The 27,108-nt window shown below is 39.3% G+C and overlaps 1 protein-coding gene across 5 annotated transcripts in view; it reads right to left on the reverse strand.

The window, feature by feature from the left end:
* The window catches only part of si:dkey-237h12.3 (teneurin-3), a 143,887-nt gene extending 131,879 nt beyond the window's left edge, over nucleotides 1-12,008 (reverse strand). For 4 of the 5 annotated variants that reach the window (XM_034883312.1, XM_034883309.1, XM_034883310.1 and 1 more), the window contains exon 1: nucleotides 11,378-12,008. The gene's annotated coding sequence lies outside the window, so the exon portion shown is untranslated. The remainder of the gene's footprint in view (nucleotides 1-11,377) is intronic. The other variant, XM_034883311.1, reaches the window with a different exon arrangement.
* Nucleotides 12,009-27,108: the final 15,100 nt, after the last annotated feature.

Consider the following 27,108-nt stretch of genomic DNA (forward strand, 5'->3'; position numbering starts at 1 on the left):
CGTTAACGTTTTGGGAAGATAAAGAAAACACTCTCACAGATGGAGACAGTGCTCTAAAATGTGGACAAGGGGGATGAGAATGTGACTGGTCTGGAAAAAATGGTGAGTGGAATATGGATGGGAGCCTCGGTGTGTTGGAAGTGTTTATTACCAGCCATTTTCCACAGCCTCCTGACACTCACTTTCCTTCACACACTCACATTCATTTCTCTCTTGGCTGAGCTGTAAGACTAGATTATCAAACTCCTTCTTTCCCCAAATGAGATCAACTTCGTTTCACATCAAGCATCAAAACCTTCCAATGAAGCCAGGATAGCATACTGTCACTCTGCGAGGAAACACCGGCCCCGGAGAGACTTCCCAAAAAAACTGTGGGTGGAGTACAGGATGCAGGGATAATGAAAATTGTGAGCTGTTCTAGGCCTCTTCAACTTATTTTTTTTTCTCCTTTTCTCTCTCAGAGTTGCTGGATATCATTCTGTTCCCCCGATGGGCTGAGATGCAATCAGTGACACACTCTCTTGTAACCCTGATGCTCAACTCTCAACACACACAACACAACACACACAACACAACACAACAAAACACAACACACAACACAACACACAGACACACATACAAACACACACACACACACACACAGGTTTAACAATGCCACAGGACATCTCACTCACATCTCATCACTTTCAGGAAATTGTACACACCCGTCCAGATTGGCAGATTAATGTACAGGATGAGTGCAAGCAGACCCGCCCAGAAGCCTACCTGATTACAATCCCACTCATCTTCATGGACTTTTAAAGAGATTCCCCGTCGGAAAAACAACTACAAGTCTTAACCGCTGAGCTGCAATCCTTCCCCCCCGCCACTATAGGAGGAATTGGATTTGTGCACTAATCAGCTATAAGCCCTTGAGTGACCAGGCATGTCCCCTTATAAACATTTATGCTTTACTCTGAGGACCTGAAGGTGCCATCTTTTTCACAGCTCATCAAAGTGTCCTGCCTGTACATAGGCGATGCACACGGGGACACTAACAGGATACAAGAGAGACATTCATGGTAGTTTGAATTATGTACAAAAGGTCATAGAGGCGCTTGGGGGAATTCTATTGTGTTTCTGCAGGCTTTAAGTTTCAAAGGGTGTAACGACTAATATAAATTTAAGATTACTTTAATCAGGGAAGAATAAAGGCCAGTCTGTCTTGCCTTGATTATGCTAAATCTGTCTCTAGTAAGCCTAGTGAGAGTACACAGTAATCCACAACAATCTGTAAAAAGAGACAGAAAAGTAACCGTGAAGATGTGTCTTATTGTCATATCTTATTTGAAGAGAATCTTTTGTTGGTAAAATGATGAATTCTTCAGTAAACCTGTGTTCCTTTTTTTAACGTTTACGGTATCGCTCACTTTTACATTCCCTTTTAACTTTGATCCTGCAGTTGAATCAGGACAGTCAGTCACCCATGACCACTCCTTGGAACAGTCGACACTGCAAAATTAGTGCCACACCGAGATCCTCTGGCGAGCCAGTGAGGCACAGAATAAGACAGTTCATGATCTACGCAGCGCAGTGCCACACGTCTCAACGACTCCCATGCCAGTTGAGTACAGTACCCCTGACGCCTGCTACTGTCCTACACCCTTGCACTTTTTTGAAGCAAAGACCATAAAGCATCTGTATAATATGGTGTGAAGAAATGGTGTCCAAGACAATTGGCTCTTAAGGGCAGTGGGAGAGGTTTCAAGGATCGAAGTGAGATTTCCCTGTTTTACGGCCGATATTCAGCTATTAATCAAACTGAGAGCAGGTGTGTTTTATGTTTCTAACTGGTTATTTGGAATGGATGACCAAAAAGGAGAGCCACATTTTAAGATGTCCTGGAATTAATAAGTAGTTATATTCAAAATTAATTAAATTAGCAACTTGTAGGCTTTGCGGTATGCAATTCATCAAAAGGAAAGGCTGTTTTTGATGCTTCAAGCAACGATGACCAAGAAGAAGAGTCCCTTTCTAGGCAGTGCTGAATTGATTAGTCAGTTGACAGAAAATTAATCAGCAACCGAGTAAACGTTTAAGTTATTCATCAAGGACGAATTCCATTTATCCTCTGGTTCTAGCTTCTTCAGTGCGATGGAGTGAGAATTTGTTGCTTTTCTCAGTTTTATACGAATTGTTAATTTAATACTGTTGGGTTTTTTGAGTGTTGGTTGAACAAAAACATGTTGATAATATCACTGGGGGCTCTGGGAACATGTAATCTTTTGACATGTTATAAACAATTGATCAACAATTAAATGACATATAAATGAAAAATAATTGGTATCTGCAGTCTTACAACAGCCCTACATCAGAAAACTAATGTTTTTGAAAGTTATTGTTTAAAAGACTCTAAAAAAAACTTCAAATCTCAACAATTTATCTGCAACATTAAATATGTATGATTGGATAAGCAGCAATCAAAGTAAAAAAGAAAGAAAGAATATCTTTAGGTATTGTTTGGTAAAGGTTTAACAGTCAAAAACTAATTCAATCGGTACTGGGTAAACCCCGCCCACTCTGCCGGCGTTTTAATTTCACCCTGCATCTCGGTTTGAAAACCTGCACATTTAATTCTTTTGGTTCACAATTTTGAGAGAACCAATCACAAACTGGCTTAACTACCTTGCTCGCTTTTGGCATGATGACCAAGCAGCTTCTTGTTTACATTCAACAGGGCAGCGGCCAACGAACGCCACCAAAGTGCAGCAAACCGGTTGATGCCGCTGTTGCTTCTACGTCACCCGGATCGTTGGTCTGATTGGTTGAAGGATTATCCAATGGTCCCGTCTCTTGTGCAGAGAAAATACAGAGCAGACTCCCCTGACCATTCCTCAATCTCAGATCTATTGAGTTTAGCTTGGTCTGGTGTGTCTCCGTCACACAGCCCTGGTGATCATGAGGGAGCAGATTAAATGAGTGGTGGTGTGGTTAGATTAGATTTATTGATAGAGACCAAAGAACCTACCGACTGTCTTCAGATTCAAATGTTGCTAAATCCTGTTTGGTGCATGGCAGTACATGAAATCATGTTTTAACTGAGCCCTGACTACTTCAAACCAGGTAGAAGAGCAGAACAGAGGAAAATTAAAAGAATAAAGCAATCTCTCATGTGAAATAGCTTTTGCAGGAAATAGTGTGTACATATAGGAAACCATGACTCATAGGAAAATAAGTTTTCAGGGCTGTGAAAGATACAGTATTTGTCAAGCAATCATTCGCTGGTTCCGGCTTCTCAAACGCAATGATTCACTGTCTATATATCTTTATAAATCGAGCACCTGATTTTGAAAGTCCTTTGAAGACATCACCTTGGGCTACAGGAAATGGTGGACATTTTCTGATATTTTGAAGGAAAATAATCACTACTCAGAACCTTATTTCCAAGACTCTTGGAACTGATCAAGAGTTCTAAGCAAAATGAAGCTAGTGAATAGGGCTGGGTATGGTTAAAAAACATTTTGATACCTGTACCAATACCAATATTGCGACTTTGATACTGGTTCCTAAACAATCACTTTCAATACCAGTTTTATAAAACAAAAAGAAATTACAACATTACGGCACAAATCTTTCTATTTATTTTTCAGCTCCTAGCCCCGTCTCTGTGCGTAACGTAGAGTTTTTCCTGTCTAACATTAGACAGCCAATCACAACCATTATTAGATCTTAGTAGAAGCATGCTTTGTGCTTACTGGCTCACTGACGCTGATGAGATTTACTCCATATTAAAATTGAGTATTGAATGACGAGGCATTTTTTAATACTCAATACTTTAGAGGCAATTCAGTCGGTGCCTAAAAAGTATTGAATTTGATACCCAGCCATACTAATGAGCAACTACAATGGCTTAAAGTGAGCTGGCACACACTCCTGACTTCAGCACACAAAGCATTTTGTAAACTGGAGTGGCCACCGCTGACCAGAATGCTGAAATGGCAACTCTTCGCTAAGCCTTTCTTCTGTAATTATATTTCCATGGAGCTGCTGTACAAGTCAGCACAGATCTCCCTGTCAGTGACCTCTGTAAATAGCGGTAATAAAGAGCATACTTGTCATTGCGTCCCTCCAAGACAATCCACCTGTCACCAAGTGGCTGGCCCGTCCCCCTTCCTCCCCACTGCTCCCCCCTCCCCACCCCCTCCTCATCTTGTTGTTGGCCATTTGCCGGAGCACAGATCAAACGGCTCTTCGCCATGGGTAGCAGTGAGAGCTGGTTGATGGAGCTGGTGTAGATCAGCGTTTCTCTCCCTTTAACACAGCTAGCACCTCCAACAATAGCTGCCTCTGACAGCTTTGCATAATTCATCTTGTTGAGTCTCTCTCCCTTTCCTCCTTGACGCTCCTCTCTGCCTCTTCTCTTTCAGTTTCTCTTCAGTTCTTCTTCTTTTTTCTTTTTCTTGCCTCCTGGCGCTTGGTGAAGGGGAGAGGGAGAACCAGGGCAGTGTTCCATCAGATGCTGCCTGTTTCCCCCTGACACCAGTGATTTTGGAGACACAGAAGTGTTTGTCTGCAGCACGTTGCCCAGACTCTGTGAATTCTGGATGCCATCTGAACCAGATTGTGTTCGTTCTTTATCGAGGCTTAATGCCTGAATCCCTTGGTGCAAGGAACCATTACCTAAAAAATACACAAGATTATCCATTTTTGAGTAGCTGATCTTTCTATATCCCAATTTATAGGGGATGTGGTCAGATCTATTTCCATGTTGTTTAATTGAGTTGGCTGGGCTTGTAACTATAATTTAAGACTTCTTAATCTTTAAATATGTACAGCCACTGCCCATATCAGAGACTGCCAGGTAAAGGGAAAAAAGGGGGGAAAAAGAACAGCAATATCATGACAGTTTTTACTGGCAATTAAATTTCTGTGGCAGCTATAGCCTTAACCTACTTGGTGACGGATGAGAAGACTATACTCAGTGTGACTGAGGAAAGATGATGAAATCCTGCTCCATCCTAAGTCTCCTATCTCAGAGTATGATGCAGAATATTCACAAGTGGGATAAAAAGATACAAATCTCTGATACCGCCACTTCAGATTATTCCATGCACATGGAGCTTGAGGCTTCATCCCTCATAGTTTCAGCACATTTAGAAGACAAACTATTGTGGTTAACAATTAACCTAAAAAACCGAGCCGAACTTAGTGTTGTTTTTTCATTTTCTTGTCTGTCACTAGTACACCATGGCGGTCAACGTATAATCCTAACCATTTTATTGTTTGCTTTTGTTGTCTGTGAATTAAAAAATAAAGAAAGGCATCCATCTGCCAGCGGCAGGATACAACATAATAAGCTGAGCAGAGATGTTTACAAATCCCATGAATAACCCTTCACCAATGACTGTACGAGTTATATATTCATTGAATTTTAGTGGGAAAAACACAAGCACAGGCATCTTTTTTTTTTATGTAATTGCTAGTTCTGGACAATCAGAATATAAAAAGCAGGGGGGGTTTTTGTCTTCAGTATCTCCCTCTATCTCAAATGGTCATAGCAAGTTATTCAGCTCCAACGTTTATCTGTATCCAAGACTACTAAGTATTGAACCCAGCTCTTGTCAAAACAGGCGCTCCCTTCCATGTCACGCACCTAATTACACCAGACAGACATAATTCAATGGGCCACAGTTTGCTATTTTCTCAATTTGGTATCACTGCAGTATTATTTCATACGGGTGAGAAAAAGGAAGTAATGATGTCCATGTACATTTGCTTAATTGAGAATCTTGCAAGGTGGTGTCAACAATTGCCATCTAATGCATACTCATAATGAATTGACTCGATGGTGTGCAAAAATAAAATCAACTCCACAGACCTGTGGCAATTTCCAGACAAATCCATGATCGACCCATTGTTACGGAAATACATTAAATTGTGATACCGCAGCTGCATTGTAATGAAGCTACAGCGAAATCACACCGGCACGGAGGGTGAGTGAAAGAATGCAGAAAGAATTCAAATCTTATCTGTCCACAACATAGCTGGTAAATAAAATTAAATAAATGGAAAATATCGCAGTTATCATATTTATTAAAATCAACAGAGGTTCCTTTTTAATTACAATTCTGCCTATCAAATATCACTCTTGCCTGACGTTCTAATCTGGACATCTGGAGACATTATTGTATCACTTTTGTAGCCTGTCAACGGAGCACTCAGAGGGTGGCTAAAAAGCATTACTCAAAATACATTTGAAATGCTGGGAGCATACAAACCTGGCTACCAGATAAAAATTCAAACTCAGAGAGATATTCAAAAGTGCTGACATTGGGAGTCATTCAAATGCATCTCACATGATTGTACAACAAACTGGCCCTCCCTATTTTAGAATGTGCATTGGGGGGGGGCAATCAGATAATAGTTGCAGACAACGGAAGGATATGAGTGAGAGCATCAACACTGCAATGGGAATGCAAGACTACTGTGCTACTGTGACTGCTGGAAAATGTAAAATCTGACCAAATAGAGACTTCAACCTGCTGTTGGAATTGTACTACTGTAAAAAAGGAATACAAATACTCACTTACATGATATAAAATTATAAGAATACAAATTACAACCACACAATGAATAATTGATGAATAAAACAATTATGTATAAAGTGCAAAATACTTTTTTGCACTTTATAGAGAATAATACATTAAGTGTGCTTTCTCTTTAGGCATTATGGTTTCATATAAAAAACACTATATGTAAAAAACTGAAGGGTTTTATTCACTGGTTGTCAGCATTTTAAGAAGTATGTATGTAGGTCATGATGACACACAATCAGAATACAAACTGCAAGTCTTATTGAAGAAACACCAATCTGAAAATTCACCAACATTGCATTGGTTTTTCTACTTCCAGGGGAGAAACTTGGACAGGCTGTCCTTTAGCGATTGGCTGAGGCCCACTTCTGAATCCACACCACTATCCACTGGAAGTCAAAGATATCTGACCTGTATACCATAACACTAACTCAAGGCGCTAGTTTTACACTCTTCAATGGTCTGATATTCAATATTTTCTTTCTCGTCACCCTGCTGACAATAAAAAGACAGAATGTGTAGTTGACTGGCTCCCCACATGAACCAGCACCACATGTCCACAAAATCGCTTTCCCTCGCCCGCCAGACCTGCAGCATTCATTCAGCAACACAGAGGTCGCGTCAACAGAATTATTGAGGCCGTCAAGCTTCTGCATCGACTAGCATAGCTGACGCTAAACTTCCCACTGGGCTGTCCAGTGGCCACAAAAGACCAGACCTGAAGCTCTTGTCAGGTTTAGGCTATTCTGGAAATGTCCTCCAGGCATAATGTTGCTTTGTGCAAATCTAGGAAAACTGCAAAAGAAACCCGTCCCAAGAATATGGCAAGTTACTACACCGTGAAGGGCAGAACAAATGTTTTAAACTTGGAAAGAAATAAAACTCATCAACAATGCATAATATTGACTGGTGAAGACCGATCTGTTGTGTGTTGTAGTTAGTGACAGAAGGTCTGTGCTTTGCAGTGTCCTGTAAATATGCAACGTTTCCTGACTTTGAATCTAATGTCTGGATTTCAATAAACTGCACAGGTATTGACTGAGGGCAATTTTCACAAGCAGAGAGCACAATGCATTTTGATTTTCTTCTCCCTATGACAGAACTAAGTACATTTCTGTTTCTGTTCTCCCCACCAGGCTCACCCCAGCGCTCACAGGGAGAGTTGCACTGTTACAAAGTCAAGCCTACTCCTCAATCTTACCACTTGGTCTTGACCCAGAAAGTCCACCACAGCATGCTGAGCCATAAATGTTAATCTGTAGGTTAAAATGTGAAGCGGTGCTGCTCCCAGAGCTGGACCAGCAGGACAGCATCCTGTGGCCAATTGCAGGTGGCTTTCATCTCAGTCTACTTTGGCAAGAGAGCAGCAGTACATGTTCAAAATAAAGCCAAGCGCTGTCATTCTTTGAATCTTTGCTTTTCTTGATTTAAGTAACCCATACGCAGCTAAAGAAAGGCTTTCCCTCTTTGCCATCAAATAATCACTGGCACCAGCCGTTTTGTTCGTGAAGCCCTGCGCACAACAAAATCACCACCAGCACGCCGCACATTGATGCATAAGATGCATGAATCAATTTATGTTATGCACAACACATAAGGTCATCCACTGGAGTCAACAATAGCCATGCAGCGGGTACAGTAGTTGTTCCCTTGAGAACGCACCTCTGTCTCCTTTCCTATCAAAATGCAATGGCAGGTATCACATTATACTATGCAAATATTCGGGGTGAAAAATACTATGTAAATCCATCGTGAGGTTAATAGAAAACTCTATTTGTATTCTTAGCCGTTACTCAAACACTTTGAGGCATCCCTATTTTAATTTTATAAAATATGTTTATGAATTGGGGAAAAGAGTACAAATTTGTTTTACATGATTACAGTGATTTAAACGCATATACAGTCTTGAAACTGCTTGCATGCATACCATGTTTTTTTTCTTTTTTCCCCTCGTGCAGCACACAATGTACTTAAGGACCACAGTGGTAATGCATCAAGTGCTGTCACTAAATATTCCTACTCCAAGCACATTTCAAGAGCATGCAATCCCCACCCCCCTCCCAAATCCTCGGATGACTTTCAACAATAATTTGGCAACTTGCAGGAAAATCTTTTTTTTTTCCTTCTTATAGCCAGGGTAAATTTTGCCACAAGTGTCAAATCATTGCGCCAAACCCAAAGAATCCTTGGATTTAAGGTAATTAAAAGCACATATGCGAGTCTGTCCGTCGACCGAGGTTTCGCCATCCCATAGCCTGTTTCTTTAAATTTCTAGAGTACGTCAAATCCTAAAGGCACGCTTTATTTTTAAGGCAACTATGTATCATGATGTCTGGCTATTCTCATTGGAGGGAAAGGGAAAATGTACTGAGAGGGTAAAAAAACAGGTGGTGAGAATACAGCAGACAATAGCCAGGCATGCTGTGTGTTAATAGTAACAGATTAGAGGACAGCAATTATGTAAAGTAAATATGACATGGAACCGATCCGTCGAGCCCGGGGAAATGTGGGTAGTTTGTCAGGCTGCATTAACCTTCACATGTTTGCTCTGATGTGTTGAAACAGACAACTCGGCCACGCTGTTTGCCATATCAAATGTTATAATTCATAAGGTCATCTTTTGAGCCACTGTCGGCATCATAAGGAGAGGTTTTATAGGGACATGTCTGTGCATTGACTCTCCCTCCCTATCTCTCAGATCTTCAGAGTTATTTTTACAGACAGAGAGAAGTAATCTTGATTGCCCCTTAATGATCCATAAAACTGTTTAGGGCAGTATTCAAGCCGGCGTTATCCCTAAAGGAGGCAGTTCTCATCACACAGAATATTAAATTCTCCACAGGAATAATGAAAGGGGAAATTACTTAAGGATAGGAACATAGAGTGGCAGTGTTGTGTACACAGTTCTTCTAATATTCCTGAAGTAATTAGATGAGTCTAAGCTCCAAGCGTAGTAAAAACCACCCCGAGAATGCCCTTCTCTCAGCTGCATCAGAAATTGTAGTCACCTGCTTTGATTAGCTTTGATTAAAAAGCAATGAAGTTCAAAGCTGAGGAATTAGGCTAAAGCCTCAATAAAAGGGTGACAGCACTACATGTCTCAGTGCTAGATGTGCAAGCAACTCCTTCATTCTGGCACATTGTATACCAGTCAATTTCAGTGAGTTTTTGCTTTTCCCTGTAGAGCTTTGCAAAAATGTTTCAGTATCCTAATGTTCACCGTTCTCACTGAGAGTGCTTCTAAAGCGTGTAAACACAAGACTTCATTTATCGGGATTCTGTAGGAGTCACCAAAACATTGCCATAGATTGTGATGTCTGATTAAGGAAAGTCAGTTTAAATTATTGCCCATGCCTTTGAGAAAAAAAAGATAATACAAGCTGTACTAGTGCCCTACTACAAAACCACATGTTCAATATTGCCCAATAAGTGTAATGCCTTTACAGGTTGGCACAAGGAAGACAGACTGCTCTTACTCTCAAGGTTTGGAGCTGTTTTTTTAGTTCTCGTGTGGCCCTCCAAACACAGCCAAAGGCTAAAGATGAGAAGAATATCAATCATATGCAAACAAATTTTTCACAAGACACTTGCCCCTTTTCATTTAAGTAAACTCAAACGCCATTTTTGTCTCTGATGATGAAAGTATGTAATATGATTTGCCTCAACCTCTCCAGTTCCTCAACAGCACTCGGGTTCATAGCCATACATCACTTTAGCTGGACAGATATACTTGTCCTCCTGGGCTATCATGTAGACTCGGATGCATGTGTTTGCAGATGAAATCAGATCAACATCTGGCTTGAGCACTAAGACAAGTCACCATGTTATGTTGCGGAGATACAATAAAAAGGAGGAAATGAACCCAGATGAAGTCTTAACTATTTTGTTTAATTACCAGCACTTCCAAAACCTCATGAAATTATACTATATGGAAAATTACACATTACATTGGTCGTCAGACAACCTCTTCTAATGCAGAAAATGCAACCCAAAAGTTGCAGATTCTGCAGGCGCGTGTCTGACCCAAGATGCTCTGAAACCCTCTAGCAAAGACAACCGTCCTAGAGGCCTCTTTCAAATTCATTCAATGGCTCTGATGAAATTGTTTCCCCTCTTTCACCTAAGGCCAAAACCATAAATATTCTACAGTTCCGCAAGTGTGTGTGTGTGTGTGTGTGTAACCACTTGACATATTAGTGGATTGAGCGGGTTATCTCTGCAGGTGCACCTCAGTGAAGCTTTCGTGTTTTTATATAGCGATGTATGTGCAGATAGATTCACTTATTGGAACAAAGCCATCCCAAGGTACCAGCTCTTGGTCAGAGGTCTCGAGGAGGGCAACGAACTGAGATGTGATGGAGACGGGGAGGAAGATAATGTTTAAATAGTTATGGCTGAGGAACAAATTGACTGCACAGTAACCTGCAGAAAAGCAGCAAGAAAAGGATGTTCTCCCATGTCCCCATTTTAACATGACATTTAAAAATATGCAAGACTTACAAAACTCTTTAGAAGCAAAAAGTGAAAACAAATATTTTCCAAAGCACAATGGGTGACTTTTACTAACTGCATCTTTTTGACTGTTGAACTTGAGATTAGAATGTATATCTGAAATTTTGACTTCAAAAACGCATCACGCTTATTAATTTATAATAGGCTACTAATGTGAAAAGGGGGTTATAGGAGCCCGGCAGGTTTTGCCTCCACATCTTGTCATGGGACTCCGAATATTGCAACAGAGCGTGCAGTCCAAATTGGTGACATCTATATAGAGCAAAGAATAAAAGCACTAACAGCACACTGACCTGCACGGAGCTTCGGCGAGCCTGTCCGAGGCAGAGGCACATAAACTTCCAGCGGTGCGCTTTAGTCCAAACTTGCAGGCAGCAGCGGGCACAGTGCGTCGCGTTGCCTTTGCCTCACCAATAGCAGCAAGTGCAATTTGGCACAGTTGAAATTCTTCAAAGACACCTCTTCCAAAATTCCACAGGAACGCCGTTGGCTTGGTAACACGTAGATGCCGACCGTGCACGACTTGAGCGAGGATGTTGTGCTGCGTGCTGGTGTTAGGAGCAGCTAGAGCATCAGCTGCCAGCTCCGTGTGAAACGTGTCTCTGCTCAGGAAATCTTCCCCCGTCCTCGCCGTGGCTCAGCGCTCAGCCAATACTTCCAACAATGCAGTTGTCCCTTTTCAGAAGGTAACACCGTTTTTGTTTCCTGTCGCCCAGCAGCGATGCAGGATGATCTTCTTTCTAATTTCCTTTATTTATTTTTTTTAAAGAAAACTCAGTCGGTAAGGATGCGCAGGCTCACCAGCCGCTCAGCTGCTCCATTGTCCGACAAGCACTTGTCAGCTGATAAACTGCGCATCCTGTCGCTTTCCTCAACGTCGCCTTAGGTCTGCCTATCGGCACTGGTGTAGCGGTGCAGGCCGTGGGCTACACATGAAGGAGGCTCACCTATGAACTCCTGCCGGTGTGCAACAAGCAAATAGCTGTTCTATTATTAGGAGAAACAAAATACGATTCATCTTATAAGCTCCCTACAGTATATGACGAGCCTACACCAATTTGATAAGTGACGTATTTAGCCTACTCACTTGTGTCTCTACAGATGCCTTTTTAAATTGTGAATATCAAACACAATACTTCACTGAATATCACAATAACAACTGCAGGATAAGTTTAATGTTTGTTGTCAGTTATATGCTAGAAAAATCAGAACATGTATTATAAAACCAGTAGAGGTGGATTTACTCTGAGCTACATCCTCCTCTCAGCCTACCTGTCTGTGTTCCCTCAGCCTGCTCTCCTCTCCTCTCTTTTGTATTGGGGGAGCTGTTCATTAAGCTGACCTATGTCGCGTGCTACCATATAATTGGCTAACTCTCAAATCTCCGATTTCTCACCTTCAGTCTGACAAAAGAAAAAAAAGGAAAAGCAGACGATGTACATGGATTATTTCGTAGAGATGACCAGCAACTAAGGTTTATTCAAGCTGTTAATTAAACTGTTAGATAAACAAGAAGGCCTAAACGACTTGTTCAAATGAAAACGTTGAATTCTAGAATGGCTGGCGAATAAATATTGATTCATATTGTTTTTGCTCCGTCTGCCATCTGCACTGGAATGTATCAGTTGCAGCATGAATGTGCAATAAATATGCACAATTTGATTTCTATCAACCCAAACCTTCAAGAAATGTTATTCTAATGCATATCATTTCCAGATGCTGTCCCCATGTCTTTCACATTAACACAACATAATGGGGGCATGCTTTGAGGGTTCTGATAGGCTGATTTTAAATATAGAGTCAAAGTTCTTCAGTGTGAAAACTTCATCTTGGTGAGCTCCAGTTAAATTAATAGAACACATTGCCTTACAGGTATTTTTATTTACTTTGAATAAGCTTTGTGATTGAAGAAAACACATGAGATGTTATCTCATAGTCTTCAATGATAGCATTTAGAGGACGTACTGCGTAAATCAGAGTTGCATTAATTACAAATGCAACAGCCTACTAATCTCACTAGAAAGGCCTTTTGAGGGAGAGTCATTTTTGTTCTAAGGGAGAGAAAGACTAACAATGCCAATAGTAGATCACAGACCTTCAAGCTGGTCTGCAGGCCCCATGGCTCAATAGGGGGCCAACTACTGCAGCTCTGGGCAATTTTTTTTTTTTAATCCCCTTCCTGAATTTAGCCCACGTCCGACCACATGCAGTGATGAAGTTATCACTGAGGACAGCTTTTCTCCAAGCAAAATCAGGCCTGGCCTTCAATGCTTGATTCTTCTATTATTCCCGGAACACATCAAAAACCTGCCACCATCAAATGGCGTTATCTGCATGAAAGGCAACTGCCCAACAATCTATCTCCAACTCTGCCATTCAATCTTCAGTGAAGGGCATGTAAAAAAGAGGGGAAAGAAAGGAAGGACATAAAAGAGGAGAGGAAGTCTCGTAAGGGCTGCTGAAGCTATACCCCTCCCTCTTTCCTCTACTTCAAGTCAAACTCATTTTTTTCCATTTCTGTAATATTTTTGGGGGCTTTTCAGAGAGACTGTAGCCTACATAGAAGTTCCTAAGCAACTATTCACACATTCTAGCCACATGGTTATTTTAAGTTAAGTGAGTTGATGATAGATTAACAGTCTTTCACTTTCTTGAACCAAAGAAAATATCTCTGTTTTCTGTTTAACCTCTGTGTTGTCCTCAGGTTAAATTTGACCTGTTTAAAAAAAAACGTGTTTCTTTCAACCAAATTACCCACAAATAACATGAATGTACGTATTTAAGTAGAGAACCAATTTAATCTTTTTTTGCAAGAAATTCCTTAATAATTGATTGCTTTCATTGTATTTTGGATGTTTTATTCAATGTAATAGCATTTGAAAAAAGAAAATTTCAATAGTTTCAAAACAGCATCCTGACTAAACTTTGACACAAACACGTCTATAATCCACTCACCATCCTCTGATCTTGACTATTAGTCAAACTAAATCATAATTTCCGCTTTTTTTAACAAAATAAATTGCTATAAAGTCATTTAATTTAGGTGTCTTGACAATGAATAAAGAAAGCTTTGAAAAAGTGACATAAACATCAGAAAATAAAAAATAAAATGTTTTCTTAATACAGCCAGTGTTTAGGTTGCATTGTAATACAGATTCCCTTCTTTGAGACCTTCTGCAAGGCATTCATTTCTCTCAGTCCCACTCAGTTTGTGTCGGTGCAGCCAACTGTGCCCTCTATTGGAGGCCAGACACTTCCAACACCTAAATTCAAAGACTAAGGCTGAATCCCATTTCTCCATCTTACCCCTTCCCCTTATCTTACCCCTAGTCCTTGGCCCTCAAAACCGAGTGGCAAGGGCTAGGGGTGAAAACATACCCCTATGAAATGGGACACCACTTGGTTAGACACACTTCCAAGATGCAGTCTGCAAGTGTGTATATGTCAATTGCGTGGGTTTTTGCCAACAGTGTCATATGTATGTATCTATTTCTTATATGTTCATTTTGGTGATGGTGGTGCAGAATTTCTCATCTGCGTAGGCTACTACTTAGGTCTGTTTGCAATAAATATTTGTATACACTCTGCATGGTGTGTTGTATACTGTATCTGTTTCAGTTATCACTGTTTTGAATGACCTTGATGTTCGGACACATTTTCTTTGTTAACAAAAATCTGTCTTTATTGCCCAACGAAGTTAACATAACAGGCAAAAACATTATATAAAATATGTTATATTACAGAACCATTATCAACTTTTAGAACCATAACTTGTAAGTCACACACATAAAAAGGCACTCAGATGTGTAAAACTCAAAAAAGACACACAAGACCACAAACTAACAAAAAAACTAGAGCTATTCAGAAATTCCAGACTACAGTCTGGTGTCCTGTATCGTGACCAACAACAATGTACAAGTGCATGACCAGGTATTAATTACAAATGATTACAAAATACAGTACCAATACAATAAAAGAATGGCAACAACATGAACACATGACTTACTCCCGTAGTTGCTTTGCAGCTTATTTTGATTTAAGAATTTTCTGCTTGTTTGAGCCCGAAAGCAGATCAGCTGCTGTGTGTCCTCCGGCCTCCCTGTGTGATACAGGACGGTATATATAAAGCACGTATCAATGTCTCCAAAGCACTTAGTGTTGTGCACTGATATCAAACAAAATTTGCTGCTAATGGTTAACAATGTAGACATGCATGGAGTCCATTTAAAGCAGAGAAATGTGGGACTGTTGTACAAATCAGCAATGCAAAGTTATTGTTAGCACTACCATTTGCGTAGCAAGCTAGCAATTTTTTAAAACGTTTATATTAAGAACAAGATTGCAAGTATACATGTACAGGACTGTATAGAGCACAAAACAAGACTGTCGTAATTTTTAAATCAACTATTTAAGCCAAAAATACTTACATTTACGGGTCTCTCTGGTCGCCATAGTTGTCGACTACGTAGTGTATTCTGGGTACTCCTTACTTTCAAGTAAGCTCACGAATTTGCTTAAAACTAAGGGGTATCCACCCCTTCCCCTTAGCCCTACCCCTCGATCAAAATGAGTCTTGGGACAGCCCTTACTCTCCTGTTAACACGCAAAACTAAGGAGAAGGGGTAAGGGGTAAGAAATGAGATTCAGATTAAAGCACAAAGTAATGTGTGTGTTCATACAGTAAACAACTGTGTTTTGCATGATGAAAAGACCATTAAAGGAATTAGAAAGAAAAACTTGAATGAGATTACGCATTTAACAAAATACAGCTTTGCATCAAACATATGGCCCAAAGACAAGTTATAGATTGATATAGCTTCTGAAAAGAATAAACTTTTATCAGTACAAACATGCAGCGCTTGATTTGTGCCACCTGTAATGCAGCACCTTTTTTTAGACTTGTAGCTTAAATCAGCAATAGTCATTAACATTAAATGCTGGAACATACTAAATTATTTGCTGCATTTGCTTTCCAGGCTACCTACGACTTGCAGGGAGTGTGCCTCAATACACAAAACATGAACCAGAAACTTCACAATTGAAGCCCAAGAGCATAGCATACATTAAAGAAGAAAAGCCCCCATCTCAGTTCAGCTTCGTATGTCTTACACATGTTCAGTATCGGCAGAGAAAACAGATGGGCCACACCACGGGGACACAGGGACCTATGGACATTATAAAAAAAGCAGCATTGACGCATTATGCATACACTTTTTCTACTTTTCCTGTGCATGCAGGATCTTGTCCCCAAGGGGTCAGACGGCGAGTCTGTTACGTTCAAAACTGTGTCTTGTCTTGTTTGATGTCTGTTCAAAGAGCAAAAGTAACAATACATGCACGCTCTGTATATGTGCCAAGCATTATATTCACACTGTAAAGGCTATTGCCTTTCGATAGTCTAGTATTGTGTTCGGCAAACTAAACGGACATGTATAAAGGGATTGGACAGAAGTTCCCTTTTCATGTGGAAATGAATCTCTTCTAAAGGGACAAAAAGCTTTCACCCTTAGTTATACAGCGAGGATTTTAGGGAAGCACCTTTTTCCTTTACATCTGAAGGGGGAAAAAAGCATTCATTTAATGCCAAAAAAAGAAAGTTTTATGACTTCAACAATATCAACAATTCTACTAAATGAACTATGTTTCAAAGATAAATTAAGTTTTAGCTTTTGCAAACATGTCTCAAATTTATTCCTGGCCAAAATTTTCCACAGTTGTCAACAGTAGAGGAGGATGGAGATGGATGCCTCTCTGCCAAGCTTTTAAATCTCACAGGACACGTTGAAATGAGGTGGGAGGGCCTTGGTTTTCTTCTGAGGCCATTCTCTGAACATTTCTATTGATTGTGGGTCGCTATAGCACCACCAAGTCAAAAGAGGAAACTAGACAACCTGAGAAACCCGAAAGCTGGAAAAGCAATTTTCAGGCCAATGAAAGGTAATTAAAAAACTTACACCAAACAGATCAATATAACCTTGTATTATCTATAGAAATGTGGGAAATGTGTGTTTGCTTTGAACATATGTTGATTTTATGTACGTCATTTTAAATAAGCTCTTTCATACTCAATCACATTTTTGCTTTTGAAATGAATGAAGAAAAAAATCACTAAATTTGTTTTCAATTTAGTGATACTAAAAGAAATTCACCACTCTCTTTTTTTAATATGTGGGTAAAAAGGACTTGCAGTAAAATGAAATACCGTGTAAAATATCAAACCAGCTCTGTGTCATCCTAAGTCTTTCACATGCAGGGACAGCCTCAAATGAAAGAGACGTGATGAATCAAAGCTAGTGGTGGGCCTTGATAAGTACATTCAGCTCATTTGAAAAGCTTAACCTATAAGCAAAGAGGGTAGCGTCCAGGGATGAAACACACTTTGTCTGACCATGAGGAGTATGACAGACAGTAGCAGAGTCCCAGCAGGGGCTGACGTATTTCTTTCTTCAGTTAGTAAAGGTTAAATGTGCACTGTATTGTCATTTCTTAGCACTTACAAACATAGAAACAAAATGTGTTCTTCGCATTTAACCCATCCTATACATTGGAGCAGTGGGCAGCCACAGTGCCGGGGGACACACTCCAGGTCTTTTGCCAGTGGCTGTAAGTAGTTGATTAATTCTGATATGGTAGTTTATAAGTTGATGTCTTTGGATACAGCGGGCATGGTCAAAACACTTGCAGTACTCCTCAGTAAGCACTATTCAACTTTGTTGACATAAAATCTTTGATAATTGTCATTTTTCAATTTGAGAGAAGTTTGGCACATGGTCTCCAAGTTAACATTGTGAGTTATAAGTGAATGAAACAAAATCCAACTCTGGAATTCATTTCCTTGAAAGCTTGATCAATACTATAACATTTTGCATCTACAACATAATATTAACTTGTCACGTCCAGCTCCCGCTTTTATTTTGTATGTTGTTTGTATTCATGGACTTCCTGTTTTATTTTAAAATTCACTGTTTGTCTGCCTTACAGGTTATTTGTCTTCCCGTCCTTGTTTGTTTTCCTTCCTATATAATTACGTGTCCCCGCCCTAAAGTGTATCACCTGTGTGTAGTTGTCTTCCCCAGTCCCAGGCTTTTGTTTTGTACCTTCAACCACGTCTACTGCCTGCCAATTTTGTAACATAACCAAAAGGTTAGCTTGGGGAAATGCAGTACATTCCTCTCTATAGCTATAGTTTATTAATAGAGAAAAGGCAAACATTTGATTTGTTTCTCTGCTTAATTGCACCAACTGCACATTACATCACTCGGAAACTGCATTTATTGTAGACTGGCTCATGGCTTTGTATATAAAGAGGTTTACTACTATTTGTGTGTCCAACTCCACAGGTTATATAGTACCAGCCATCCTATTTTTAGGTTTTAGGTATTATTTTTCTTCTCTGTTTCTTTGTCTTGAGATGCATTGCCGTACCTTGCAATCAATCTTTAACATGTAAAAGTAGGCTATATGGAATAGGCAGAATCATGTTGTAGCAAACAGCAATTTGGAAAAAAAAATGAAAGGAAAAACCTTTGCTTTATAAAATGACTGTATTCAAGTGGAGCAAACTATGGAAAAAAAACCGTTACATGCTATGAAATCAATAACTAACTTTCTAGAAGTCCCATGTTCATTGGTTTGTATTTAAAGCTTGAGATGGATAAAGTTGGTGGTCATCTAGTTTGAGGACTGAAGTGTTTACCTGGTCAACTGCCACGGACACACATCCCCTCCTGTCACTTTGTAAACAACACAGACATTAATAAGTAGAGCGTAAGACACTGAACAGCTGCTGTTGTCTGTCAAGCACATTATTGCTATTCTACGCTTCATACTATAATCTCTACCAGTTGGACTTGACCCTCTTTTCTCTGTCAGTTCAGGCAGAGTGGCTAAATCACTGTTGTAAAAAATTACTTATATGGTTTTTATTTATTTTATTTATTCAAAACAAATGTATGTTTCCTGCTGCTTCCGTGTAAATAATAGCGCTAGACCGGTATTCCCCATGGGCTGATATTAACTCATTGCAGATATATTGTGAGCACTGAGAAGTTAATTTGTTAACTGGAAAATTCTCCTGCTTGTTATGTATCTTGGTCACAATAATAAAGAAAAAAGATCTGTATAAATATTATTTTCTTAGGTTTTGTTCATGTAAAAAAAAAGTGAAAAAAAAAAACTAATATGAGATAGTCCTGAATGCCAGATATCAATACTAGCCTAATAAATGGAGTATTGGTCCTGCTTTGGTATAGCAAGGCAGTTCATGAAAGTGAGTCACATGTTTTACACTTTTCTTGAAGCTATTGGTGCCCTGACATCTAGCATGCAGTTAGATGCATGAACATTGGACATTGGTGGACACTCAGGGCTTTAGATGCTGCACCAGCGACCAGTTTGATGGACAGTAGACTAAACTCTCACTCTGTCTCACCAAACTGTACATTTCCAGGCACACCTGTCAACCTTAAAGAAAAACCTTTTTCAATAATCATTCATCAAACCTAGACTCCCATTGCCAGACCCTCCTCCAACAGCACTGCGGAGGAGGGTCTAGCTACTCCACACAGCATTCCGGGATGGGAGAAAAACATACTCTGTTAATTACTTTAAACCAATCATTGCACTGTGTGCTGAGCATTCTTCCACTCTCACATTGCTGAATTGTAATGAAAGCTCTTTCAAGCCCATCTTAGTTGAGTCCAAGTCAATTTCAAGACTAAAGACCAGAGTCCTACTAAATGCTGAAATAGTTAATCAGTTGTGCACAAGTGTGTTGGATTGCAACACATTTCATGAAGTCACACTAAAATGAAAAATTACATTGTGGCATTTCTCCATATCAGCTATTGGACAACCATTGTCAGAAATTGAAAGCCTATTTGAGTGTATTTGAACAGGAAGAGCATATTACTTTCCTTAAATATGACATCATAAGTGGTGACTTAATTGTAAATCAGGAGGCATACATAAAAAATTAAAACCAGAAATACTATCACACACATTTGCTCAATCCAAGTTTATTTAGTTTGATTAATCTTGGTTTTATCCAAAATCTCTCTTTTTTTCAAAATAGAGACTGATAACCAATACATTTATTTGGGAAAACACATTACAGTGGTTGCGCAACTTGTTAGTATTACATACTGATATATAAGAACACTCTGTGAGTGTGTGTTTTCTTCCATTACCATTAAATCAACCTCATCCTTACTGAAAGGAAATTGGTTTATGAACCAAACCACCATCCCTGGTGTTGTGTTTTGTACCAACATCCTGCTTCAATCAAGTACCAGGGACCAATTCAAAGAGTCCCTCATTTTGAAATAGCTCACAGTAAGGAGGCCAGATAATCTCAAAGTAATTGCAGATACTGTAGCTACACCTCTGTCTCATAGCGGTGTGCAGAAATTCCTCTCAGAAAATGTTGGATAACAACGCCTTCAGGAACCAGAGGCCTTTTTTATTGGCTTTGAGTTTAAAAACACACACCTCCAGAAAAGACATCTCTGCTTTGTTTCTATCTGGCCAGAAACAACTTGCCTTTGGTGAGTTTGTTATGGTGATGATAAATTTGATGAAAACTCAGAATTTAATAGTGTGTTTATGGTGTGTTTGCAAGAGTAAACTTTGATTTACTGCATCAAACCTTACAAAAAGCTTACGATTATTACTTATTATGGAGAGAGTATTATTCACAGTCTGTCCCTTCATGTCTGGGACTGTGTGAACATTACTGGGGCGGGGAGTGGGGGGGGCTGAATATTTTTTTTTCATCTCATTAAAAAGCTTCTTTGGACCCTTTCCTTCCTTGAATGAGAGAAAAGCTGCCTCAAGCCCCCCTTAATATCTCTTAAGTAATATAACAGTACTAAATGTGCACAGATCGTTTTGATATTTATAACTAAAAGTAAACAGGATAGAAAATAGTGTAATTAAAAAATATGTTTATGGAATAATAACTTTCACATAGGCATCGAATTGCACATTGGAATAAGCAATTGGCAGAATCACAGCAAAAGGACGTGTCTTGTTTACCAAATGTTCTATCCATTCTTTTTTAGTCACATTTTTCAAACACATTTTGCTTTACTGTATTTCGTCTTTCTGTTAAGATGCAGTGTAAAGTTAATTTGAAAGCTGCCACAATATGGTGACAAAAAACTGTTAAGTCACTAGAAAAAACTCCCACAATGTCCCATAAAATGTAGACTACCCTCCCTTAAGCAAAACAAGTAAAAAAATAAAAAATATCTCTCCCCTTTTATGCACACCACCCCCTCCCAATACCTTTAGTACTGTCCCTTAATCAGTTTTTAGCTTGTAAGACAGAGCATATAAAACACAGCTTGTCTGCTGTAATTGTCCCAGTCTCTGTGAGTTTAAAGTGGGATTGGGGCGCCGTTACACAGGATCATGGTTTTTGAAAGAAAGGTCAGCTCTGGACTGTACATTTCCTCATCCAACAAATCCCTTTTGCTACTGATATGAACTAATTAGTACATTCTATCACAACGGTACTAAGTCATTTGTATCTAATAGTTTGAGATGCTCGAGATAAATTAAATTGGGATTTAGACAGTACAAGAAAGACCACCTTGCAATAAAACCCTGGTTTACCTAAACAGCAGCTGCCCTGCCAAATCCCTTGCGGTGTGCAAGTAAAAGTGATTCTGATCTAATGTTAGCTAAGTACACCATCACGCTCTCCCTAGCTGGTTATTGCACTTAGTGCAATAAGCAATAACATTCACTCCGAGAGGACTTGGTTAAACGTAGGCAACTTTTGTGTGCTAAAGGTGCCAGGTTAAGAAAACAGCAGTGCGTTTATCAAAGCCTGAGTGAACGCTACTGTACTCCAACACAGGGCTAATGAAGAGATATGTCCTCCATTACAGGGCCATACTCCTGCTGCAGCGATTAAAAAACTCTCCAGAGGGGCTGTATCACAGGCTTTCATTGAATCTGGACCTTTGCAAATCTTCATCTCCTGCACAATTTTTATAAATCGAAGTCTAATGAGCACAGTTGACATAACTATGATTTATTGTCTCAGAGGGTTAGCAATTTTACCACTGCACTGTAAATTATGAATGTCAAGGGTTTAATCATATTCATATATATTCTCAACAAGGGGAATATGATGTGTCACGTGAGTAAAAGGGCTTACATGTCTCTCTCTCTCTCTCTCTCTCTCTCTCTCTCTCTTTCTCTTTTTATTGTAGGTGTGTTACTTGCAAACATGCAGAGTGCTAACAAGCTCCCTGAGGTTGCCTGATATTGTTGAAGGCGAGTACAGAGCAACATCTTTTACCAGGGATCTCTTTGGGACACACTTCAGTGTCTTGTGGCATGCTACTATATTATGATTTCTCTGTCTTCAAAGACATAATTACTATAACAACATTGTTAATAATATGTGCCTAATTGGTAGTTTAGCATTGACATTGTAATTTAGCGATTAATTTTTATGTTTCTATACGCTGTAGGTTTAACAGTACACAATGGGAAAATTTAAGTAGAAGTGGTATGCCATATGTTTCATCACTTCACAAATTATTTTTAGACATTGCGTCGCCTCTGTGAGTTACTAGATACTTTTTAATTCAGGATCAGAAGCAGTGGTTTTGAGATCGAATGCCTCTTTTACAACTGGAATCAAGACAGACCCCATTCATTGATAGCCTTTCATCTTCCTCCCAGTCTTTGACCACTCAACAACACCGGCCACTTACAATTAGCTTCCCCTTTCACCTTAACAACTATCAAGGGGGTCCGCTGTTGAGCTGTGGACTGCGATGGATGGTGTACAACAGACCTACAGGGCTCGGCCATTGTGAGAGCAAAGCAAGCATTGATAACAGCCTGTAGAACTATTGACATGATAACATTTCAGTCCGCTAGGCCACAGCAGCACTGAGCTGCAATAAATTGAGATGAATGATCAGTCGATGACAATTTCCATAATCGTTATACCTTCCGTAATTCATCAAGGTAATGATACCGGTGTCCCTAATGTCACATTTATTCCATTTTGTGCACAGCGGCAGGCGCAGAGCAAGCCCCCCCCCCCCACACTCCCTTTCCAAAAGGATTGATTAAACACCAACTGCTTTTCGCTCCTGCTTGTGAGTGGAAGAAGAATGTGTTATTTGACCAAAAATAACAATGAAGGGGATGGGAAATGCAATCTAATTCCTGCTCATTCAACTTCCTCTCTCTCCTTCAGTGACAGGCAAACAGGAGGCCATTAGAGTTCAGTGCTGGCATTGTTTCCAAACCAGGGGGCAAAGAGAGATCTCTGCTTCCTGGCTCTCTGGAACACATCAAGATTCATCATTTCCACATTTCTCGTCTCCTTTTTTTACCCCTCCACTCATTAATGACATAGTTCCTCTTTGACAATTATTCATCATTATTCGGCAAACGATAGCGGTGTAAACGAGCGCTCTGATTCAATTACAGACTCAGTCATATGAGATTAATTTCCTGGCTTCTGTGTATGTTGCATATTGCTGCCGACATGTTTGCACACCTTGACAAAAATAACAATTCCATTCACAGAGGTGGTAAACAAGGTCTGATCATTTTTCAAAATACAGTTTCTATTCAGTCGAAAACTACGCTGCAGCTCTGTATTCATTTTCTGCTTTGAGGCTCTCATTTAAGAAAGTACTCCAGCATGCAAATATCATAACCTCATCGTTCAGCAGCAGAGCTCCAGTACTGTATGTCATCTGTCAATAACAGTGAGGGAGTGCTTACATTCTAAAGACAGTGAGGATCGATAATAAACTCAGCACCACTGCTGTCTAGGTTTCATTAAGCCTGTATAGACTACAGGCATGTTGAAATCGTCAATGCTGACAGAATATCCTGGTTAGATTCATTCAATATGAGAAACCGTAGAGATCAATTAAGCTAGTGCAAACCTCTTACTCCTTTTTTAACTTGGATTTTGCATGACTTGCGCAGTCTTGTATGGCACTGCACTACTGTTTTCCATAATGCCGCATTATCGGGGCTGGGCATTAATTCAGTAATATCATTTGGAGTCTTATTGTGCTTTTATTATCATATTATCTTATCATTTATACATAATTACGTAATTTAAATGAAAGATTCCAAGCAAACTATAATTAAAAACTAACTAAATGAATAGTTAGTGGAAAACAGTTAATTGCATTTAACATCTGTTTAATAAGTTTAAGTAAGTTTGCACACATTCCTATATTGTCATCTTGATTATGGCAAAGACCAAAACTGGATTTTTGAGGCCACTACTGATATTGATATTTGAGGCTTTAAAAATCTAATAATGCTATAATCGGCAGAGATTCTTCTTCTCTTTTTCTTTTCCATGACCACATAGCATGACAAACATTTTTGATAATTTCTTGAATTTGGTTATTAAACATACTGAGCAGGACATTTTACAATCTCTCCGGTGGACAAACTTATGTAACGGCATTACCGTTTCTAAATGACCTCAAACTTGCAGAAGGCCTACTTTCATTTCTCTCTTAACGGCCGGCAGTACCATTAGTACCAAGAGCAGATTCATCTATCAGTGTTAATCGTTTATAACCAGACATTTTTCTTACAAATATTGTGATATTACTTTCAGCCACAGGTCTCATGAGCATGTCAAGTAAAATAATTTAATTTAAATAATAAATTAAATTGAGAATGACCGATGTCTGAGTTAAGCATGTTTTATATATTATTGTTTATGTAGCAGTTGTGTAATATAATGTGTGGATCCCGAAGACCACAAATACCATTCATCTTCTGAAAATGCAACTACACATCAGAGCCCACATACAGCATACAAAATGACTGATTAGCTGGCTCTTTGGGAAGATTATTATAATTCAATTTCCAGCTCTGGCAGAATGTTACTTTGACCCATCACTTATTCTTTCCTGCATCTGTGAGTTTACATTTTTTCCCTCTGTTACTTCTGGTAGCTCTCCTTCTATATGTCTTTTCCAAACTTTACAGCCATTTCTGTTGTGGCTTTCCTTCTTCGTTTAAAATAATGCACACACTTTCATTATCACTATCTCATGTTTCATATGGACAACATTACAATGCGTCACAAAGGTATTCAATTATTCCTAACCTGTGTAGAGCCTTCTGACTTTCCACTTGCTATTTCCGTGAGGCAAGAGTGAGTGGGTGTGTGTAAGAAATATCTTCCCCTAAGGCTCAAGCCTTCACATGAACACTTGATTGACATGGTATTGATTTATCTCTCCAAATCCTAAGACAAACTGTCAATACAAATGTCTTAGGAATAGCAAACCAGGATCAGATTTAGTGGTGATGGACACATTTTGGAAAATGGTAGACAGCGTAGGAGCCATTTCAGAGCAACTAATGAATCAACAGTTCCATTAGAAATAGCCGTGCACCGGGAACTTAAGTTTACAACTAAAAAAATAATTACCTCGACATCTTTCACAGATGAGAAGAACTTTCACAGTGGCTTGGTTGAACACTACAGAGCAGGAGCAGCGGGGAGTGGATATAATTGAGCTGAAATTGGTCTCCCATGGCAATGATACTTTGTTCAATCTAATGCTCTGCAGTGATTGGATGATCAGCTCTCTCATCCCTTCTCTTGAATAGAGGTTGAAAAGATGCCCATCTAATAGGTTGCCTACCATCAAATCTTTGATAGAAGACATAATTCCTGCTTTAAGGGATAACAAGATGTTTTCATCGGCTAGACAGAGCAGAACATAATGCTTTGACTACTAACTGAAAGTCATGTCTACAACAATTTCTTTTCTAATTTGCGGAATGAACTTTATGGCCTAAAACTATGTTATTATGCATTTAGTAACAAACACGTGTAAAGGAAGACATTTACCCTAAAAATGTGGAGGACTTGTGTATCTGTTCTGTAATTTGCATTACACTGGAGCAAGCCTTATTTTCTTATGTAAGGCAGAAAATCAAACTTGTTTATATGTTCTCGACTTGAACCAGAGATTCAATAGAGTAATCAATTCATCATGCATCTCTTTTGGATCAATATCTACATGTGGGAGTGCACAAAGCGATGCTTGCAGGGGTTCCACTGTTGTCTTCAAAGATACAGAGCCATTAAAAGGAGAGAGGAGATGAGTCTTCTAAATAAAGGTCTTTCTGTTTATTTGTATTAAGGTAATGGTGTAGGTTTGGCCAACAAATGTAACTGTTAAACCCTGCATAAGCCCCTCAACAGCTTTTGAATATCATATGTTCTGGCGTGTAGATTCCCTTGTATTCGTCAACATTGAAAGCATTTTGATAGAACTGTATCCAATGTGATTTAAAACATAAGCCACAAGCTATTTTCAGCCATTGCAGTAAGGTTAAATTTAGCATAAGTGACATTTGCAGTAGCATTTACGTAAAATAGCGGCATCATCGCTATAATACATTTTATAATCTGGATTTAAAAGATTAACAACCCCCCCCCCCCCTTTTCGAAAGTGTCAAATTGATCATCATTAGGCCAGTATTTCTAATGCATTCTGGGAGTTGGTCTGTGAGGTTGTTTATACAATGCACAAGGTGTCCTGATAGATATAAAAGGATATATTTTTTATAACAGGGACCTTTGTTCTGAATCAGATGCTTCTCAGTTTGAGGACAGCAATCATAAAATAGTTGTATGTCGAGACACCTCGGCGTGTTTCTTTGTGCTTTTGGAAAACAAGGAAGTGAAATTATACTTCAATTTAGTGATACAAATTCTAAATTTGTGCTGGGTCTAACTCAGTAGTTAAGTTGAAGTTAATACCATGTAACACAGCGTCAAGCAGATGTGTTGTTGCTTTGGTTACCTGCAATTTAAAACACCTTTCATCCTGATTTAGACCAATGATTGTTTGACTGTTATAGACTATACTGACTATAGTCTTCTTCATAGGTGTTGTTTTATGCCATTTTACTGGACACCTGCCAGCCAATCAGAAAACTTTTGATACTTTTTTCCAGGGTACAATTACTACTAAAAACCTTAGGTGAACCC

This window comes from Etheostoma cragini, chromosome 10 (assembly GCF_013103735.1).
Source record: "Etheostoma cragini isolate CJK2018 chromosome 10, CSU_Ecrag_1.0, whole genome shotgun sequence".
NCBI classification, from domain to species: domain Eukaryota; kingdom Metazoa; phylum Chordata; class Actinopteri; order Perciformes; family Percidae; genus Etheostoma; species Etheostoma cragini.